Source organism: Callithrix jacchus, chromosome 9 (assembly GCF_049354715.1).
Source record: "Callithrix jacchus isolate 240 chromosome 9, calJac240_pri, whole genome shotgun sequence".
Lineage (NCBI taxonomy): Eukaryota > Metazoa > Chordata > Mammalia > Primates > Cebidae > Callithrix > Callithrix jacchus.
The window spans coordinates 13,138,177-13,161,058 of NC_133510.1; the positions used below are offsets into that span (position 1 = coordinate 13,138,177).

The window sequence follows — 22,882 nt, forward strand, 5'->3', positions numbered from 1 at the left end:
CTCACTACTTTTGGAAGCTGAGGTTGGAGGACTGCTGATGTCAGGAATTTGAGATCAGCCTGAGCAACATAGTGAGACCTCCCCATCTATACAATAAAATTTACAAAATCAACCTGGCTTGGGGATTTGCACCTGCAGTCCCATCTATTTCAGAGGGTGAGCTGCAAGAATTGCTTGATCCCAGGAGTTCAGGACAGCAGTGAGCCATGATTGCGCCACTGTACTCCAGCTCAAGCAACAGACCAAGTCCCTGTGTCTAAAATTAAATAATAATACTAATAACAACAGCAATAATAAAGGACTACTGCAACTGAAAAGGCTTTTTTCCCCACTGGCTTCTAGCCCCAGAGTCTAACTCCTTTCAAATGCATCTCCAGTGACTATGGATTCTACAGACTTGCAGTCTCTTCCTTTCTTTCCCCTCATGTGCCACAGTGGCTCTATCCTGTGTTCTCAGTATGCCTTCCCTCACTCCGACAGAATCAAGCACAATGGTGAATTGAGGACATACAGGCAATAGAACTATAAATATTTATGTTTCCACATTCCCTGATACTTCTGTAATATTTGTAGTTGGGTATGTAGGGCTTTTAGTCCTTCTCAGGTCAACCCGAATCCTTAAAGGAACTGAGATTAGAGTAGAGGAAAAGATAAGAGAGAGATGGACAAAGCGTCTTCATGCAAGTAAGTGAGACACATACACTGTGTAATTCAAGCACTGCAGCCACTGCCCAAGGCTCAACTGAATAGACGCCTGAATTTTTAGTCTCCCCAAAGATGTGCAAAAGCTTCTGGGGATCTTTAACCTTTTACCTCCTGTTATCCGTGGAATAGAGCAAAAACTTAAAGTGTTACATGGGAAGTTAGCTTTAATTCTACAACCTGGTACTCATAAGAAGATTTATTTACCAGCTATTGAAATATAATTTTTACATCATTAACTGAAGAAAAATGGAGGCCTTTTACACATGTTATAAGATTACAGAACAAAAAGAAGTCCAAAGGAACCAAATTAGGGTTGTAATATGGAAGCTTTATGATTTCCCATCAGAACTCTCATATAATTGCTCCGTTTGATGAGAGAAATGAGCAGAAGCAATGTCATGGTGAAGCAATGTCCGCTTCTGCTGAAGCTTTCCCAGCATTTCTCTACTAAAGCTCTGGCTGTCACGAAATATTCTCAGAATAAGCAGATACTATACTTTTCCAGAAAGTCAACCAGCAAGATGACTTGAGCTTTTCGGTGACTCTTGCCTGACCTTCGTGCTCTCCTCGTCCACGTTTGTTTTCACTGGACTTTTCCACCTCTTGACAGCCATTGTTTTGATTCTGTTTGTTTTCAGAATTTTACTGGCAAAGCCACATTTTATCTCCTCTTATAATTCATTGAAAAAATGCTTATTATTAATATTCATGGGGAGGTTAAAACAAAGTTGGCCACAAGAACTACCAGGGGTTTCCAGAAATGAACAGAGTGAATACACAGTTCTTGAAGGAGCCATTTTATTTCATATCCTTAAGAGTTTTGCCTTGCTCTGCCTCTTTGCTGGAACATTGCATCAGATTCAGTTTGGGCTTTATGCTTTTTTAGGAATTTTAAAAGTATATATATGTATATACTTTTAAAGTATATATATATATATACACGCACACACACACACATACACACACACGCATACAGGCTCTCCCTCTGTCGCACATGCTGGAATGTAGTTGTGATCACAGCTTACAGCATCCTTGAACACCTGTGCTCAGAGGATTCCCCCTGTTTGAGCCTCTTGAGTTGCTTGAATTACAGGTTTATGACACTATGCCCATTTATTTTTTTTTTTAATTTCTTTTAGGCCAGGCATGGTGGCTCATGCCTGTAATCCCAGCACTTTGGGAGGCCAAGGAGGGCAGATAACCAGAATTCAGGAGTTTGAGACTAGCCTGGCCAACATGGCAAAACCCCATCTCTACTAAAAATATTTAAAAATTAGCCTGGTTTGATGGCACATACCTGTAATCCCAGCTACTTGGGAGGCTGAGATAGGAGAATTACTTGAACTCAGGAGACAGAGAGATTGGAGTGAGCTGAGATCGCCCCACTGAACTCCAGCCTGGGTGACAGAGCGAGACTCCATCTCAAAAAAAAAAATTAAACTTTGGTTTTTGAAGAGATGTAGCCTCACTTGGTTGCTTAGGCTACTCTTGAACTCCTGGTCTCAAGGGATCCTCCCAATTCACCCTCCCAAAGTCATGGGACAGCAGGCATGAGTCACCATGCCCAGTCATTCTGCTAGGAAAAGCTTTTAATCACTCCCACTCATAATGAGTGGTCACAATTTTATACTGAAATAAGATAGTCTGGTACCCATATAAAAGCCTCAAGTACATTGCATTGATCTATTTCTGAGCGCCTGTGCTATCTGTCTCCCAGGCTGTTCTTCCACCCCGAAATTTTTTTTCATTTTTGCAATATTCTGAAACTAATTCCTCTCTTCCTAAAAGGTATTTGTTGACATTTTGTGCTCTAAAGCAATCTTCCCTGTGTTTTTTTTATCTTATACCTAGCTTCTTTTTAAATACATTTTTTGAAAATTTTGAAATCTAATCTTCTAAGCAAGCATCTGTAATTCTTCTTACTCCTTTTCTTTATTTTTGTTTTTAAAATTTGGATCAATACTGTGTTTTCAAAGTCTTTTTACTGCATTTGCATTGGTAGCCCTCTTTTCATCTGCTGACTTTTCTGTTATATAAAGTAGTGCCTGTTCATCCTTCCATTCTTTTCGGGGAAAGCATAGGTCAGTCAGTATCAACAGCTGCCACTTATCATCTCAGGCCTTGAATAAGTCTCGTGCTATCATTTGGTATTTGTTCAGGGATAGTGACAACTTCAGGATGGCCTTGTTAGAGGTGTTGTGGGTGTGGATGTGACTGCAAATCTAAAGACAGGCCACTTGATCAGTTGGATGAGTGGCTCCCGTATTGTACACAGAAGAATGTGTTCTTGCCCTTCCAGATGGGTTTGAGAACAGAAGAGGATTTCAAAAAGTTTGTGAAAGAATGTGATTACAATGTGAAAGTAGACATTATAAACTTTATTTCTTAACATAAGCTTCATCACATGCAAGAGGTTTTGCAAGTAACGATACAAGTCATTTTGCCGAACTATAAAGAACTCAGGGTCCCGGGAATTTCACCATCTAAATGCAGTTTTTTCACATTATTAACTGAAGGAAACAGAGTACACATTACAGATATTTCAATATTAGAAAAGAAGTCCACACACACTGCAACAGTACTGTAAGCTGGATGCCTAGTGATTTTCCTTTTTCTTTTTTATTTCCATACGCTGCGGAACAAATGGTGCTTCGTTACATGACTAAGTTCTTTAGTGGTGATTTGTGAGACTGTGGTGCTCTCCTAACCCGGGCAGTAGACGCTGCGCCCGCTTCATAGTCTTTTATTCATCACTACTTTCCCACTACTTCCCCGAGTTCCGAAAGTCCATTGTGGCATTTTTACGCCTTTGCATCCTCATAGCTTAGTTTCCATTTACAAGTGAGAACACAGGACGTTTGGCTTTCTTTTTTTTTTCATATCAAACTGTTAACAATGTTTGCTTAGGGTAGGGAGTGAGTGACTTCCACTTTTTTATTTTATGGGTATCGGCAATATTTTTTTAATTTATAATTTTATACTATATCTGGCATTTCTCCCCATGTTATCCCTCCCTACCCTCCACTCCCTCCCTATCCCCATTGTCTCTCTACTATCCCCCGCCAACTGTCCCCTGTGTGTGATGCTCCTCTCCCTGAGTCCACGTGTTCTCGTTGTTCAACACCCACCTACGAGTGAGAACATACGGTGCCTGGTTTCCTGTTCCTAAGTTACTTCACTTAGAATGATAACATCATTTTATGAGAGAGTTTGAAGAAACTTAGCCAAAACTTTAGCAGATAAATGCTCAGAAAAGCATCAGCAGAGATTCCTTGTCCACCACAACAATGCTCCTGTTCATTCCTCTCATGAAACAAGGACAATTTTGGCAGACTTTTGATGGAAAATCACTGGCATCCAATCTCATTTATTCATCTGCTAAAGATTTGGCTTTCTCCAAACTCCAAACGTAAGTCGATGTTTTCATTCTTTGGCCCTCCAGAAAGTTAACAACCAAAATACCTTCAGCATCCAAAAGCACCGTTGGCAAATTTGCTCTTTCACATTTACTTAGAACAGACCACTTCCACCTCTTGGTAGCCGTTGCTTTGATTGTGTTTTTTCCTTTGGACGGCACTGGGAAAGCCATGTGTGATTACCTGTTACCACTCTTCCAAGAAATGTTTTAGGATCTTTTCTTTTCTTTTCTTCTCCTCCTTACTTGTTTAATTTGTCATTGAACATTCTTTTCTTGTCGGTAACTGACTTAGGTACCGCAGTTTTGACCCTCATCAAGTAGAGAGTTTGCTCAACTTTAATTTTTCAACCAGAAAAAAAATTATGTAATCTGAACCAATTAAAATTCTTCTTGTTCTAGCTCTTATTTCTGCTGTTCATGTCAGGCCTCTTCAACTAGTCCAAAAGAAGATGAAAACTTTCCCCATAAGTTGATGTGGATGGTCTGCTACTGCAGGGTTCACCTTTACCATCATCTCATCGCTTTTTAAAGTGAATTATCCATTTGTGAAGGGCTGATTTACCTGGGCACACATACTTCACAACGCGTCAGTGATTTCACCATTGTTCCACTCAAGCTTCACCAAATCTTAATATTTGTTCTTCCTACAATTTTAGTCCAATTTTGGTTGTTCTGATAGAGGCTTTTTTCAAAGCACTGTCTCAATCATGTTAGTGACTGAACTAGATTCTGTTCAGACATGTTGTAACGAGTTAATATGAATGTATTTGGGCAAACAAAAAAATTATGTCCATGCACAATTTTAAAAAATAACATGTATTTTCCACAGGCAATTTGAAGATCCCTTATATTATTGGAAGGCGTCCTCGTACAATGAGGTTTGTTGCAGATTACTCTGCCTTTGGCTGGTGGTCAGGCAGTTTTCCTCCCTCACCCCCTCTGGAATATTAGGGATGTTTGCTAAGGAGGAAGTATATTACCAGTTGGCAATTCTTCCTTGGCTATGCGATAATAAAACCATCGTAGCCAGGCTTTACGTGCTTTATGCGGGGGCACAGAGTAGTTGCTTGGCCTAGCAGGTGCCCTAAGGTTATTAGCATGACGGTCATTGGTTTCTACACACACTAATTGCACAGGGAAACTGGAGGGGAACGGTTCTGCCTAGTGACTTATGGTAGACCCTCAGGTAGGAGAGGTAGACCAGAGGGAAGGAGCAGAGGGGAGTGCCTGGCAGACTTGCCTCATTGCATAGGTTGCTGGAGAAGTGGTAGGCCTGGGGAAAGAAACACTCCCTCTTGGCTTGGTGAGTACAGGGAGACAGCAGGCATTGCCTTAAATATCACTCAGCTCAGGACCTTTCCCTGACATTTTTCAATGTCAGCAGTGAGTGAAAGAGATTAGCGTGTTAGGGAAGAATAAATATCATGTATAAACTCTCCACACACAAATAAAACAGAAGTGACAGAAGAGCTGAAAGAGACCCTGTCAGTGAGTGAGGGTGGGGTCAAAGTGAGGAGCGGGTCGGCAGAAAGAGCTGAGGCACCTTTCGTTCAGCTGAAGTCTCAGCAATCCACTTGTCTTCTAATATGGATGCAAACGTAACAGGTCCCAAACAAGACTCTTGATTTCCATGTCCTAAAACTGCTCTCCCCGTGTAGTTTGTTATGTCTGCCCTAAAAAAATACCACACATTCTGTAACTTAAACAACAGAAGTTTATTTTCTCACGGTTCTGGAGGCTCACAGTCCACAATCCAGTTGTTGAAAGATTCCGTTCTTCTAAGACGTCTCTTCTTGGCTTCAGGTGGCTATTTTTTGCTTTGCCTGCATATGCAAGTTCCTCTGTACACACGCACCCTGGTGTCCCGCTGTGTGGCCAAAAGTTCCTTTCTTATAAGAACACAAGTCTGATTAGATTAGGACCATCTTAATAGCCTGATTTTAATTTAATTACCTCTAAAAGGACTCTGTTTCCAAACATATTCTGAGGTACAGGGATAAAACTTCAAAATATAAATTTGGGTGAAAAGAATGTATCCCATGATACCCCCTAATCTTTTCTGAGACAATAATATTTTTTACAGAGTTTTCAAGAATACGGGGTCACTTTTTACTTTTCATTCCCCACCAAGGATTGTATATAAGCAAATACAGTGGGCTCCACCTCAAAATATATCCCAATGTGACCCCTTGCATAATCTCTAATACGGGCCTCTGACTGAGGCCCTCTCTCCTGGAGGACTGTAAGAGCCCCTAGCTGGCCTTGGTAACTTCACTGTTTCCAACACATTCCATATCATTTCTCCTCACAATAGTCAGTGTGATATTTTAATAATAGAAATTAGACATTACTTTCTTCCTGGATATCCTCTAAGTTTCCTAATTTTCCTTTGAGTAAGATTTTGTGAAGTTCACACCTCAGTTTTTTTCACACCCACATATGTCTTTCTCAAAGAGTGGGGAGTTCTATGCATGGGCAGAAAGAATTTTCTTCTACTTTGCAATGCACCGGTTTGTCTAGAATAAAGACTGGTTGGCCCAGAAGATGAACATAGACAGAGTGGATAAACTTCTGCTGATGGTGAGTGAACTGGATTGAGTCCCTGTGGTCTGAGAGGAGGGCCTCTGTTGGAACAATAGCGCCCACTGAATCAACTAAGCAATGTGATGATATACTTAACAATTCAGTGCAATTGTCTCTAAGAAGCACACTTTGCTTAGATGTTTCTAAAAATCCTGGCTACGCTATTATGATAGTGGTTCTCATATTTTGACTTAAAGCTGAGTCTTCATAAACGTATCTCTCACAATTACATGAGTGCATGCGTATTCCGCAAGCCTATTGTAGCATGACCGATGTAATAGAAAATGTTTGCCAAGCACCGACTGTGTGCCATATAACTTCAGAACCATCTTGTTAAGTACCAGTCACTTTATTACTGTCTCCATTTTCTATGGTGTTAGGTCTCACGTTTTAGTCTGTAATCCATCTTGAGTTAATTTTTGTCTAAAGTGTAAGGGACGCTATCAGTGCTCTTAGAGTCTTCACAGTTTCCGTTTTCTGCATATGGCTACCACTTTTCTCAGTGCCGTCTATTATAGGGAATCCATTCCCCATTGCTTGTTTTTGTCAAGTTTATTGAAGATCAGATGGTTGTAGATATGTGGTGTTATTTCTGAGGATTCTTTTCTATTCTGTTGGTCTATATGTCTGTTTTGGCTCCAATACCATGCTGTTTTAGTTACTGTAGCCTTGTAGGATAGTACGAAATCAGGTAGCATAATACCTCCAGCCTTGTTCTTTCTGCTGCTGATTGTCAGGCCTTTTTTTGTTCCATATAAAACTTAAATTAGTTTTTCTAATTCTGCGAAGAAAGTCAATGGTAGCTTAATGGGAATAGCATTGAATCTATGATTACTTTGGGCAGTATGGCCGTTTTTATGATATTGAGTCTTCCCATTCATGAGCATGGAATTTTTTTTGTGTCATAGTCTTATATTTAGAAACACATACTAGGCCTTTTGGACAGTGGTGGGTGAGACTAGAAAGAGGATCAAGGAAAATAGCTAATGGTACTAGGCTTAATACCTGGGTGATCAAAGAATCTGCACAACAAACTCCCATGATACAAGTTTACCTATGTAATAAACATGCACTTGTACCCCTGAACTTAGAAGTTAAAAAGGATGATTGTTAACATAAATGAAGAAAAATCTAAACTCCACCAAAAATCTCTTAGAACTAAAAGACAAATTCAGTAACACTGAAAGGATAAATTATCAATATACAAAAATTAGTAGCATTTCTATATAACAACAATGAAATAGATGGAAAGAAAAATCAAGCATGCAATTACCTTCACAATGCTTTAAAAAATAATTACTCAATAATAAATTTAATAAAATATTAGGAGACTAATATTTATGAGCTATATGACTGAAAATGTCAGTCACTTACATTGAGCTTTTGAATCTTCATCTAAAGAGTAAACATAATGCAAGGAATTATCAAAGGGCTATTCAAGAACAAAACGTGAATGAAGTAAAACAGGTATTTCTATTCCAGGTAAAATGGAATGATCATTACATCCTTAGATACATACCCATATCTGTATGGAAATTTGTTGTATGATTCTGAGGAGTTTCAACCAATGACGCTGATGCAAGAGGTGTGCTCCCATGGCCTTGCACAGCTCTGCCCCTGTGGTTTTGCAGGGTATATCCCTTCTACTGGTTGCTCTCATGGGCTGGCATTGAGTGTCTGCAGCTTTGCAGGTGTAAACTGCAAGTTCTTGGAAGAGCTACCATTCTGGGGTGGGGAGGATGGTGGCCCTCTTCTCACAACTCCAGTGGGTGGTGCCCCAGTAGGGACTCTGTGTCGGGGCTCCCATCCCACATTTCCCTTCCCTACTGCCCTATCAGAGGTTTTCCATGAGAGCCCCACCCCTGCAGCAAACTTCTGCTTGGGCATTCCGGCATTTCCATATACATCCTCTGAGATCTAGGCTAAATTCTTGACTTCTGAGCACTAGCAGTCTCAATTCCACAACGAAGCTGCCAAAGATTGAGGCTTGCACCCTCTGAAGCCATGGCTCGAGTTCTACACTGGCCCCTTTCAGTCACAACTGGTGCAGCTAGGACATAGGGCACTAAGTCCCTAGGCTGCACACAGCCTGGGGAACGTAGGCCTGCCCAACAATACTACTTTTTCCTCTTAGGTCACTGCACCTATGATGAGAGGGGCTGTGGTAAAGACTTCTGACATGCTCCAGAAACATTTTCCCATTTTCCTTGAGGATTAACATTTGGTTCCTCATTACTTAGGCAAATTTTTGCAACCAGCTTGAATTTCTCTTCAGAAAATGGTGTTTTATTTTCTATTGCATTGTCAGGTTGCAATTTTTCCTACCGTTTATGCTTTGCTTCCCTTATAAAACTGAATGCCTCTAACAGCACACAAGTCAACTCTTAAAAGCTTTCTTGCTTAGAAATTTCTCCTGCGAGATACCTTAAATCATCTCCCTCAAGTTCAAACTTCCACAAGTATTTAGGGCAAAAGCAAAATGCCACCAGTATCTTTGCTAAAATATAACAGGAGTAACCTTTGCTCCAGTTGCCAGCAAGTTTATCATCTCCATCTGAGACCACCACAGCCTGGGTTTCATCATCCATATCATTATCAGCATTTTGATCAAAGCCATTCAGCAAGTCTCTAGTCCATATTCACACTGCTGATAAAGACATAGAGCAGACTGGAAACTTTACAAAAGAAGCAGATTTAGTTGACTTGCCGTTCCACATGACTTGGGAGGCCTCACAATCATGGCAGAAGGTTAAAGCCATGTTTCACATGGTGGCAGACAAAAGACAGCTTGTGCAGAGAAAATCCTTTTTCATTAAAAAAAAAAATCAGATCTCATGAGACTCTTTACTATCACAAGAACAGCATGGATAGGATATGCCCCCATGATTCAATTATCATCCACTGGATCCTCCCACCACACTCGGAAATGATAGGAGTACAATTCAAGATGGCATTTGTTTGGTGGCACAGAGATAAACCATATTGATTACAATGATTACAAAAATTGAAAAGGACGTTGGTAGTTACAGAACTCTGAAATTAGGGAGATGCTCTGGGGAAACTGTCAGATGCAGAGGAAGTTCCAAACAATAAAACAAAACACAACCTTAACCTCCATCTGCTCTTGTCTCTAGGGTTGACTCTTATCTGTGGGTTCTGAGTGTCCCCTGCAGCAGATTTCCTATAGGTGTTCTTGCAGGAAGGTTTATTTCTGGGCTCATGCTGAGCTTCCCTCTCTTTGTCTCTAGCACAGTAATATATAGCAGTGTCCTGAGGTCTTCCCCTGTTTATTTGCAGATAAAGGGAGTTCTTGGAATTGTCTCTGGAGATAGTGAAGCAGCCCTTCATGGCATCTGCATAGTATGTGCTAGTTCCATCATTACAAATTCATGAGACCCACTCCAGGCCCTTCCCCGGAGCCTGGCTGACCCAGTGTATGTAGTAGCTATTAAAAGTGAATCCAGAGGCTCCACAGGCAAGTCTCAGAGTCATCCCAGGTTTTATCAAGGCTCCTTCAGACTCCACCAGCTGCAGCTCACACTGGACACATGCAAACACAGACACGCAGTGATCAGAAACTGACACACATGTCGACTGCTTCTCTCACTCATATCCAGGCAGACTAAATATCTTCAGGTCTCCAGGAATTGACTTTTAAAATAGTAACAAGAAAACCCCAACTAAGCCAAAACTCAAAGGTGAATCATTTGTGGGCAGTTCTGAACACCAAATAGAAACACACAGGAATGGCAGGACTGGGGCTCCTCTCCCAGAGCTGCAGGGTTAGGTCTGAACTGGTTTTCATCAGCAGGAAAGGGGGCCTAATTGCAATTCTCCTACTATACAGCAAGCTCTGGGATGGGATGTCTGAGGAGAGGGCAAGTCCCAGAGAAGGTCCTAGGTGAGATGAGTAGGAGCACTATCCTTCAGGAAAACATAATTTTAAATTATGTAATCGTGCATTGATTAGCAATTAAAAAGTCACTATCTTATTTAATTTTACTGATTTGCCCCATATATATTCAATGCAAGTTTGTTTTTTGTTTTTGTTGTTTAGATGGAGTCTCGCTCTGTCACCTGGGCTGGAGTACAGTAGCATGTTCTCGGCTTACTGCAACCTCCACCTCCCAGGTTCAAGCAATTCTCCTGCCTCAGCCTCCCACGTAGCTGGAATACAGGCACATGCCACCATGCCTGGATAATTTTTTGTATTTTTAGTAGACACGAGGTTTCACCAACTTAGCCAGGATGGTCTTGATCTCCTGACCTCGTGATCCATCTGCCTCGACCTCCCAAAGTGCAGGGATTACTGGCATGAGCCACTGTGCAGGTTTTGATGTTACATTTTACAGAAAATAATACATACGGAACAGAGCAGTTGTGCCATGTGTCCAAGATCTCACATCAGGACAGAGTTAGTTCATTATCTGTGTCTATAATTGTAACTACTGAGGAGACTAGTCCCCTGAGACAATTCCAGGGCAGTGTGAGACATGCCTTGTGTGATTTGCAAAAGTCCACACCTCTTATGACAACTCTGTGTGATTTCGCTGTATTTGATTTTCACCTAAAATATATAGAAATAATCAGAGTTCATGATTTTGAGTGAATTTTGAGGAGTCTGTCATTTTTCAAGTGTTGGTATTCATTTTTATTGCTCATTCTTAGCCAACATATTCACTTGTTTTTATTATTAATCTGAGACAGAGTCTCTCTCTGTCACCCAGGCTGGGGTGCAGTGGCACGATCTTGGCTCAGTGCAACCTCTGCCTCCCGGGTTAAAGTGATTCTCCTGTCTCAGCCTTTCAAGTAACTGGGACTACAGGCTCACACCACCACGCCTGGCTAATTTTTTTATTCTTAGTAGAGGCGGGCTTTCCCCAGGTTGGCCAGGGTGGTGTTGAACTCCTCACCTCAGGTGATCTGCCTGCCTTGGCATCCCAAAGTGGTGGGATTACAGGTGTGAACTCCCTCATGATTTAAATGTAGTGAGAGGCCAGGCACCGTGGCTCACCCCGATAATCCCAATACTTTGATACAATGAGGCAAACAGATCACCTGAGGTCAGGAGTTGGAGACCAGCGAGGCCAACCTGGTGAAACCCCGTCTCTACAAAAATAGAAAAAAATTATCTCTGTCTGGTGGGGCACACCTATAGTCCTAGTTACTCTGGAGACTAAGGCATGAGAATCGCTTGGACCCCAGAGGCAGAGACTGCAGTGAGCTGAGATGGAGCCACAGCACTTCAGCCTGGGCAACAATGTGAGACCCTGTCTCTAAATAAATAAATAAATGTGGCGGAGCATGGTGCCTCGTGCCTGTAATCCCAGCACTTTGGGAGGCCGAAGCAGGCAGATAATGAAGTCACGAGTTTGAGACCAACCTGACCAAAATGGTGAAATTTAGTCTTTACTAAAAATGCAAAAATTAGCAGGACGAGGTGGCACTTGCCTTTATACGCAGGTACTATTGACACTGAGGCAGGAGAATCGCTTGAGCCCGTGAGGCAGAAGTGCAGTGAGCCAAGTTTAGGCCACTGCATTCTAGCCAGAATGACTGTTCAAGACTCCAGCTCAAATAAATAAGAAATAAATAAATGTAAGCCTGTAATTCTATCACTTTGGGAGGCTCCGGTAGGTAGTTCACCTGAAGTCAGGAGTTCGAGATCAGCCTGGCCAATATGGGGAAACCCCGTCTCTACCAAAAATATAAATACTAGCTGGGTGTTGTGGCATGTGCCTGTTGTCTCAGCTGCTGGAGAATCTGAGACAGGAGAATTACTTGAACCCAGAAGGCGGAGGTTGCAGTAAGCCAAGATCACACCACTGCACTCCAGCCTGGGCAACAAAGCCAGACTCCATCTCAAAATAAATAAATAAATAAAATTAAAAAAATTTTTAAATGTAGTAAGATTGCAGAGTCGTGCAGCGGAAGCGTGCTAGTCCTATCCAGGTAGTGAAGGCAGACTTCATACACAAATGTCAAGAACTTTTATACCCACCCCTGAAAGAAAGCCCTAATTGCCTTCCAAAGAAACACGACATGGAGAAATGCATGGGCTGTCCCAAACAGTGCCGGAAAGATCAACAGAAAACAGGGAGTGACATGCTCAGCCCTTGAGGCCAAAGTGCCCTTTCTCAGAGCAGCTGCCAGAAGACAGCAAGCAGGATCAGGTTGGAGGTCACCTGTGGGTGAAGGGGAAAACGGTCAGATCTGGGCAGGGGTGTAGGAGCCCGGGCATCCTCACTGGAACAGAAGAGAGCTGCCTCGTGATGCTCAGCTGACAGGCAGAGCCTTGCAAATCCAAGTTCTCATGGTACAGAGAGGCCAGCAGAGGCAAGGACAAAGTCAGGCATGCACAGGAATGGTTTCCTGGAGGACCGAGCCCAGTTCCATCTCTCAAATGGGACCAGATTGGTAGGAAGATCAGCTGCTTTGGGCAACCGAGGTCACTTCTGGATGAGCTCCCAAACTAGATGGTGCCAGGGGCCCTGGACCAGGCAGCTGGACTGGACATCTCATGGTCCTGTATTCCAGGAAATGGCATCTCAGCACTTGTCTGGCCTGTTCTCCAAAAGAACCATCCACATGCCGTCTTTCCATTTCCCCCTGTTCAGAGACTGGGCAGGGCCTGACCAGAAACTCTCCCTTAGGGTTTTCAGTCACTGCCAAAATCGGAGCCCGGCAGTGAGGAGGTGATGTTAACACGTGACTCTGGGTCAGGCGCTGCCTCATGCTGTGAACTCAGTGATGTGGGGAAGCTGAGCTGGGAGGATCACTTGACATCAGCAGTTCTAGACCAACCTGAGGAACATAGATCTCTACAAAAAAATAAAAATAAAAATTACCCAGCTCTGGTGACATGCACCTGGAGTCCCAGCTACTCGGGAGGCTGAGGTGGCTGGAGCTCAGAAGTTCAAAGCTGCAGCTCTGACGCTGCCTCTGCACTCCAACATGAAAGACAGAGTGAGGCCATGTCCTGAAAAAGGAACAAACACACTAGACATAAAAGAAACATACCTGAAAATGGCCGGGCACGTGGCTCACGCCTGTAATCCCACTGAGGTGAGTGGATCCCCTGACGTCAGGAATTCAAGAGCAGCCTGGCCAACATGGTGAAACCCCATCTCTACTAAAAGTACAAAAATTAGCCAGGCATGGTGGTGAGCACCTGTAATCCCAGCTACTCAGGACTCTGAGGCAGGAGAATTGCTGGAACCTGGGAGAGGGAGGTTGCAGTGAGCTGAGATCCCACCATTGCACTGCAGCCTGGGTGAAAAGAGCAAGACTTCATCTAAAAAAGAAAAAAACAACCAACATACCTGAAAATAATGAAAGCTATTTATGACAAGGCCATACCTAACCTACTACCTAATGAGGAAACTTTGAAAGCATTTCCTCTGTAAACAGGAACAACACAAAAATGCCCATTCTCACCACCGCTATTCAACATCACACAATCAGGCAAGAGGATAAAATAAAAGACATCCACATTGGAAAAGAGGACATCAAATTATCCTTATCTGATGAAGATATGATCTTGGATTTAGAAACATGTAAAGGTTCCACCAGAAAACCCCTAGAGTTGATCAATAAATAAACACAGTTACAGCAGGATACAGAATCAATGTACCAAAATCAGCTGCATTTCTATACACCAATAATGGTCTAGTTGGGAAGGAAATTAAGAAGGCAATCCCATTTACAGTAGCAACAAAATGAAAAAAGATATGCCACAGAATAAATTTGACAGGGAGTTGGAAGATTTCTACAGGAAAAACTACAAAACACTGATGAAAAACTTCAATAAGACAGAAAGAAATGGTCAATCATCCCATGCTCATGGATGGAAGAAACTCGTAGCATTAAAATGACTGTACTGCCCAAAGCAGCCTAGAGATTCAATACAACCCTGCCAAAATACCAGTGTCATCACTCCTAGAATTGGAAAATCATACAATTCATATGGAACCAAAAAAGAGCTCAAAGATCTCAAAGAGCCAAAGCCTTCCTCAGCAAATAGAAAAAAAACTAGAGGCATCCCATTTCACTACAAATTAGAACGACAAAATTTTTGGCAAGTGCATTGTAACTAAAACAGCATGGTGCTAGCAGGAAAATACAGACACATAGATCAATGGGACACATGACAGAGCCCAGAAGACAGCCACATATTCACAGCCAATTGATCTTCGACACAGCTGACAGAAACACACACTGGGGAAAGGACGCCCTCTTCAGTGAATGGTACCTGGAGGGCTGGATAGCCACATGCAGAAGAATGAAACTGGACCATTTTTCTCTCACCGTATACAAACATCACCTCCAGAAAGATCTGAGACTTGAACGCAAGATACAAAACCAGAAAAATGTTAAAAGGAAACCTAGAGAAAACTCTTCTGGACCTTGTTTAGCAGAGCCGCCTAACTTTGGCAGGTGTACAGCCTGAGGAGGCAGCATGTGCATCACGGAGAGAGGCAGAAGATGGGTTAGAAAGGGTCCCAGCCCAGCCTGCAGCCTGGGCCGACTTTCCTCTGGTGCGGGCCAACTTTCCTCTGGTGCAGGCCAACTTTCCTCTGGTGCGGGGACTCGAGGTGGAAGTGGTGGGTAAGGAAACCCCTGCAGCTGAGTGTGCTGTGGTGCCCTGGGCTGGCTGTCCTAGAGCAAAAGATGAGGCCTGGGCTGCAGCTGAAGCAGCTGAATGGGAAGCTGGATGAGGCCGCTTCAAGCCGCGGGTTCCCTGCTGCTGTCCATGAAGGACCACAGGTTTTGGCTGGGTGGTGGCTGCAGCGGTCATGGGAAGTTTGAGTACTGAGGTGGGACCACTGACCCTCTGTCTGACCAGAGTGGTGGTGTGAGAGGCAGAAGATGGGTTAGAAAGGGTCCCAGCCAGGCTCCAGATGGAAGTGGTGGGTAAGGAAACCCCTGTGGCTGAGTGTGCTGTGGTGCCCTGGGCTGGCTGTCTTGGAGCAGAAGATGAGGCCTGGGCTGCAGCTGAAGCAGCTGGATGGGAATATGGATGAACCCGCTTCAAGATGCGGGTTCCCTGCTGCTGTCCATGAAGGACCACAGGTTTGGGCTGGGTGAGGGCTGCAGCAATAACAGCAAGTTTCTGTCGTAAGGCAAAACCACTGACCCTCTCTGTCTGGCCAGGGTGGTGGTGTGAGAGGCAGAAGGTGGGTTAGAATGGGTCCCAGCCAGGCTCCAGGTGGAAGTGGTGGGTAAGGAAACCCCTGCGGCTGAGTGTGCTGTGGTGCCCTGGGCTGGCTGTGTTGGAGCCGAAGATGAGGCCTGGGCTGAGTCCCGGGAGTGTGCAGAGGTGGCAGGAAGTGTGTCTGAGGAGGAGAACAGGGGGCCTGCTGACCTGCGCTTCCTCCCAGACACAGGAGGTCTAGAGGGGGACCCTGCAGCAGATGCTTGGAGGGCCACGGGGTCCAGGCCATCTTGGGACTTGCGTTTCTCCTGCTGTGCATCCATGCTGGATGCTTTAGGGACAGCAGGCAGAGAAGACGTCCCTGTTGCCAGTGAGGACAAAGCATGGGAAAGCAGTGAGGCTCTGCACTCCCAGATGGACTTGTCCTCACCCCGTAGTGCACTATTAAGGCACATGATTTCGGCCTTTTTCTCCAGGTCCAGGTCTTCAGCAGTGACCCGGAACCCCAGCTGTAAGGGAGGTGGCAGCATCAGAGGCTCCCCTTGCCTGCGTGGCAGCAGAGGAAACTTGCGTCTAAGAGGCCTAGAGGCCTAAGATGTTGGGGAGCCACTCCTGGGGGCCAGTTTCTCCCCAGGTGCTGAACCTGCTGCCTTTTCACACTGCGCCTGACCCTGAGAGACAGCCTGAGGGCCAACCTCACTCACTGTCTTTGAAGAAGTGAGAGGCAGCCGGCAGTGGGATGAGGCTGGCCCCTTCCTCCTCTTTAGCCACGGGAAGCCTCCCGTGGAGCTGTAGGAGCTGTAGATGGCACAGCTCATCCCGGAGGGCTGGGATTTCTTATCAGTGGGATTTCTGACCTCTGGGTATGGAGGTCTCTCTGCAGGGGCCCAGGCCTGGGTACGAAGGGAGAGAGACCTCCACTGTCCCGCAGGGGTCTAAATGCAGACCGTGCATCCCTGGTGCCCTCAGGGCCCTCTTTCTGATCATCAGGCTTCTCTTGGACTCTGGGGTCCTTGTCCTGCTCAGGCATCCCTGCCCCACTCTCCATGAGGGCCCTCGACATGATCTCTGGATGGGAGTGTTGGGTAGAGCTGGGTATTCCGGGCCACAGAAAGGCGATTACCTGCTCCAGGGTCTGTCTGAGAGTCCTTAGGATCAGTGCAATCGCTGAGCTGCAGGACATTCTGGTATAGCAAGCACACATCACTGGCTTGCTGCGGTACCTGTGCCTCAAATTGAAAGCAGGATCCCCTGACTGAGCACAGGGCTTGTAGGATACAGAAATCCTTGGAGTTGTTTCGACACCAGGCTGATTCCAAGTGCCTGGGTACTTGTAGGAAGGCTTGCCACTCCGTCCAGGGGCAGGAGCAACGGAGAGATCCCACAAAGTGAAGTGAGGGATGCGGGCAGCAGGCTCAAGGCAACTGAGTCCTACTGGCGGGTTCTCGGCCCTGGGACGGGACCGGGACAGGGATAAAGGGCACAGAGTGCCCAGGTAACCGCTCCTGGAAGCAGTGGGGTATTTTCGGATTCTTGAACTCTGGAGAGCTGGGCTCTGAGCGTCCTCTTGTCTGCTGCCAACTCGGCCAAAGGCGAAGGGAGCATTCTCCTGTTGCCAGGAAACGCATCATTCAAACCTGAGCCAGTGGGGCGCGGGCGCGAGTGACCGATCCGCGCTGGAAGGGCGACCTTACGGGATTCCCGCGACAAGGTATGCGCGCCAGGCACCCGCTGGTAATGCGGAGTCGGGGGTGGGGACCAAAATATGCGCGCGAGGCACCTGCGAGCAGTGGCTGTGGGGGAGGGCGCGGGGTAGAAGGGGCGCCTGATAGGTACCGGAAGGAGAGGCGCGCGCACAAAGGACGCCAGACGTTAACGGTTTAGCCGGCAAGGTTCGCGCACAAGGCACCTGATAGCAACGGAAGGGGCGGCGCGCGTAAGGGGTACTGCAAGGAGAGGCGCGCGCACTAAGGACCTGGCACCTTAACGGATTGGCGCGGCAAGGTACGGGCACAAGGCAGCTACCGGATTGGGGGCGGAGGACGGAGCGGCGAGCTCACTAGGTACTGGAGGGAGAGGAGAGCACAAAGGGCTCGGAATCTGAACGGATTGGCGTGACAAGGCACGCGCACAAGACCATGATTATCAGTGCATGATTATTAATATCTCTAAGCTTTTGCTCATGCTATCCTCTCCCTTCCTGGAGAACCCTCCCCTTCCTCCAAGAAGCATTCCTGGATCTCCCAGCTGCTGGCTCCTACAGCACTCTGGGCAAATCTCTACCTTATCACCGCCGCCACCACCATGTATCAAAATTATGACCATCCTGGCCAAAACGGTGAAACGCCATCTCTACTAAAAATACGAAAATTAGCTGCTAGTGGTGGCACGCGTCTGTAGTCGCAGCTACTCGGGAGGCTGAGGCAGAAGAATCGCTTGAACCTAGGACACAAGGGTTACAGTGAGCTGAGGTCGTGCCACTGCACTCCAGCCTGGCAACAGAACGAGACTCTGTCAAAAGAAAACAGAAAAGAACGAAAAAGAACCAGCAGAGCCTTGTCCACACCCAGCGCCAGAGCATCGACGAGCTGGAGCGGCGGCTGGACGGAGCTGAGCGCGGAGAATCGCTGCTTGTGGGAGCACCAGCAGCTGCTGCAAGCGTAGCCTCCGCCAGGATTCCTTACCTGGCGGTCTTCCAGCTGCTGGCCTCCCAGGCACTGCTGCCGCCACTGCCGGGGCCCAGGAACCTCTTCAGCACTACGGACAGCGCTCATTCGCCCAGTCACAGCCGGCATTGTTTCAGAACCACGGACAGCTCCTGGCGCAACCCCCGCCGGGCCCTGGCGGCAGGGCTCCCACACCACAGGCGCTCCATCGGCACCTGGGGACACTTGGAGCCGAGGCCAACAATGAGAAGAAGTTCCCCGGATTGCCATGCTGCCCCCGGAGTCCCTCTTCAGCAAGAATCTCCCTCGCCTTCGCCAAAGGCGTCCCGAGCAGCAGACCCGAGTGAGCGGGGAGGAGCAGGTGGGCACTGCCATGGTGGGAGCAAGGGAAGAAGCGGGTGTGATGGGACAGAGAAATCGGGTGCATGGGAATCTAAAGGACCTGGGTGATGTGGTGTGAAGGGGTGAGAAGATGTTTGGGGGCAGAAGCCTGACAGGGAGATTTGTGGGGAAAGAGGGGAAAATATCAGTGTTTGAGAAGGTTCAGGGGAATGTCGGAGCAAAAAGGAGTAACCAGATCATCGGTAGGGGCAAAGGAGGAAAGAAACTGGACATTTAAGCGATTGGGGATATTGAAACCTGGCAGCATTTAAAGGGGCTAGACTGGGAGGAAGTTGGAGTGAAAATCAAACTGAAGTAAATAGAACCATTGAAATTTTTTTTGAAGTTAGAAAAAATTTGGAAGAGAGTTTGTGTAGTAAAAGTATTTGAATGGAGAGTGGGATATGAAAAAATCAGAAGCTTGGAGGCATGCAAAGAGCTCTAAAAGGGCTGCAGCCAAGAAAGCGTACTGGGTAGAGGGGAATTCAGAAAGTGGGGGACAAAGCCGAAAAAAACAGGAGTGATATGGGAAGGCAGGGGAGCTGGAGGCAGACAGAGGAAGAGAAAACATGGCTCTGTGCAGTGGTAGTCACAGCCAAGAGTGGCTCATTTGGGGAAGCTTTCTCTGCTCTGACCCAAGTGAGCACCTTTCTTCTGAGCATCACCCAAAGTGGGGTGCTCACTTTCAAAGTGAGCTGAAGGGGTTAAAAAGACTCATTGAGTCATATATTTGACACAGTCCCATCATGCACCGACACACCACATGGAATGAAACCTCATGTCCTGTGCCCACCTTATGTGCATTTATTGCACCCTGGTGAGTCCTACTCTACTCTAATCTGTGTATTTTATTTAAAAATCAATTCACAATCCCTATTGGGTCAGCCTGCAGTCCAAGAAGCACTGTTGCATTCCAACCCCATTTTCCAGACAAGACCACAGACTCACTGCTCCATAGGGCCACCCCACACCTTTTCCCAGCACAGGACAGAGACTTGAAGTACTTTTAGCTGTGCAAGAACTCTGGTTGGGCAAAACCATACATGCTTATGCCTGCAAGCCTTATTCTCATTCTCAGCCAGGTAAACCTCCCTATCATATTTTTTTCTTTTGCATATCACCCCCACTCTTGCAGCACACTCCTGTTTGTTTGATCTTGTGCATGTTACCCATTAAAGTCACCCTGCTCCCAACCTTCTCTGAAACCTGTACCTCTCAGGGTTGTACCACTCTGGGGCGATTAGTGAGAAACTGTCTGTATTATCTTCCTCTTCTGAGACCCTCCTAGTTTCCTAGTTTGTAGAATCTCCTTGAGGATAGAGACCAGGTTCTTCATGACATAGTAGAGTGCCTGAGTGCACCAAGAACTCTAGAAGGACTAAAATATGTTAATATATAGGCTTTTTTTATTTCTAAGGTAGACGGTCATGTATTAATTTGTATTCCCTAAAAATCAATTTAGAGAATATCATCTCATAAGAAACATCAAGTATTTCTCTTGGTTTTATAGTGGCTATGTTTCATTGAGTCAAAAAAGTAGTTCTGTCACCTCCTCAGCCCCATTTTCTGGCAGGGACACAGAGGCACAGGACAGTTGAGTAATCTGTCAAACATCGCTGGTTGGGACTATTTCCAAGTTTTTCCTTACTCACTAGATTCTTCTTTCTATGCCAGAGGAAAAGGAGGCATCTCTGCTAATCCTCCCACCCAGTTCTTGAGAAGAAAGCACCAGGACCCCTGGAAGCCACATGCTGTGTTGGCCTGGTTGTCGCTCCCCAGTACTCCCTAGGGTGAAGGGCCTGGTGCCCCCTCCCATCACTTCCAGCCACACTTCTCCTGTCTTCAAAAGCCTACAAGGCTAGTCCTTCCTCACTCTAAAGTCCTTTCAGAAAAACTTATGAAACAGTGTGGCTCAAACTGCTATAAAGTCATAAAGATGTTTCACAAAAGATCCCCTAGATATATACAGATATTGGCAATTAAGCAGGTGCTGCACAACATACTAATTACCTTTGTGACATATGATGCACTCTGATAGTTTCTACTGTGATTGCTATGCTGTGCTGTGCTATGCTATGCTATGCTATGCTATGCTATGCTATGCTGTGCTATTCTTTTAAGAGCCCATTATAACTGACCAAGTGGATGTCACAACTGTTATATTTATATTGACACGGTATATATTTTTTGTGTTAGTTAAAAAGAACATGGCTACACATAGTCTAAATTAAAGAAAATTAGACTTATTTCATGAAAGAGGCAAAGAGAAACAGAGATGCATAGCAACAAGGGAAACCATATTTACCCATATAAAAATGGCAAACTCCTTCTTCCAAGCATTTTCTAAAGTGGACTAAAGTAATCCAATCTTTACACTTATCGGGTTCCTATCATAATCACCTATTTTGCATATAAACATAAAGCTAAAGTTTGTGCTTGTTAGACATCACCCTTGAATAACACTTGATCTTGTTGCTTAGTGAGGGCAAGTCACGCTCTTGAAGATTCATCTCCAACATGAACACCTTCCCACTGGAAAAGTGTTAGAAAATTGTGACATCTAACATTTCTTTATTACATCTCCATTCCACCACTCTCTCCATTCTCTTTTCTTAACTTCGTAACAGAAGATAACAAATAAGATTCTTCTCATTTTCCTTTGCTGTTTTATTTTCCTCAAATCTTACCTCTACAGATTCAGACATCTCAGGTCTCAGATATGGTGTCAGTTCCTCATCAATGACCTCTTTTTTTTTTTTTTTTTTTTTTTTTTGAGACGGAGTTTCGCTCTTGTTACCCAGGCTGGAGTGCAATGGCGCGATCTCGGCTCACCACAACCTCCGCCTACTGGGTTCAGGCAATTCTCCTACCTCAGCCTCCCGAGTAGCTGGGACTACAGGCAATCGCGCCACCACGCCCAGCTAATTTTTTGTATTTTTGGTAGAGATGGGGTTTTACCATGTTGACCAGGATGGTCTTGATCTCTTGATCTCATGATCCACCCACCTCAGCCTCCCAAAGTGCTGGGATTACAGGCGTGAGCCACCGCGCCCAGCCCACCTCTTTTTTTTTTTTTTTTTAATGCAATCTTATTTCTATGGTGACGACTTTGAAATTTATATCTCTGATGTCTATCGTTAGTTACAGATTCATATATGTAGATACCTATCTGAGTTCCTCACTTTGTTATTTCATAGATGTGTCAAGCATAACATGTAAAAAGTGGGATTTTTATTTCTGGTAATCACTCTCTCAATCCTACATAGCCATGTACTCCCAGTGGTTAAAATAAAAACAATCTAAAAGTTTTTTGAATTCTCTTGCCCTCAATCCCTGCCTTCATCTAATCATTTAGCAAGATCCATCAGGTCTACCTATGTAATATGTAGAATTCATTCATTAAGAAAATCCCCTAACTCCGTTTCCACCATCAGATCTGAACCTCCATGATATCTCACATGGACTCCTTACTGTAATAACTTACCAGCTGGTCTTCCTAATTATACTCTCTCACCAAAATATACAGTATTCTTCCCACAACCAAAGTGAACTTATATCTATGTTTAAGTCAAAGTACTTTGCATATGACTTTAAATTCTTCAATGTCTTTCCATTGCACTTAAATCCAAATTCTCTCACCCGACCTACAAGGCCTTTCATAATCTTGATCATGATCTCCTGCCATTCACTCCTTGCTCACCACACTTTAGTCATTCAGATCTTTATCACACTTTCTCAAACACTTGCTCCTTAAGGTCTTTGCACTTGTTCTGCCGTCTTTTTGAGACGTTATTTCTCCAGGCTGTTTTATGGCCAGATTATATTTGTCATTCAAGTCTCAGCTAAGAGTTCATTTTCCTGGGTTGATCTATCCTGACGATGCTATATACAGTTATCCCTCACCTGCAGTTGTTCTCAGTTGCATTAATCATGACTCATAACTGTTTTTTTGTTTATTTGATCATTGCCTTCTAT

The 22,882-nt window shown here is 44.9% G+C and overlaps 1 pseudogene across 1 annotated transcript; it reads right to left on the bottom strand.

The window, feature by feature from the left end:
* Positions 1–3,754: 3,754 nt before the first annotated feature.
* Positions 3,755–17,681, bottom strand: LOC144577839 (putative POM121-like protein 1; annotated as a pseudogene). Its single transcript, XR_013522461.1, has one exon. The product of XR_013522461.1 is annotated as a putative POM121-like protein 1 (transcript).
* Positions 17,682–22,882: the final 5,201 nt, after the last annotated feature.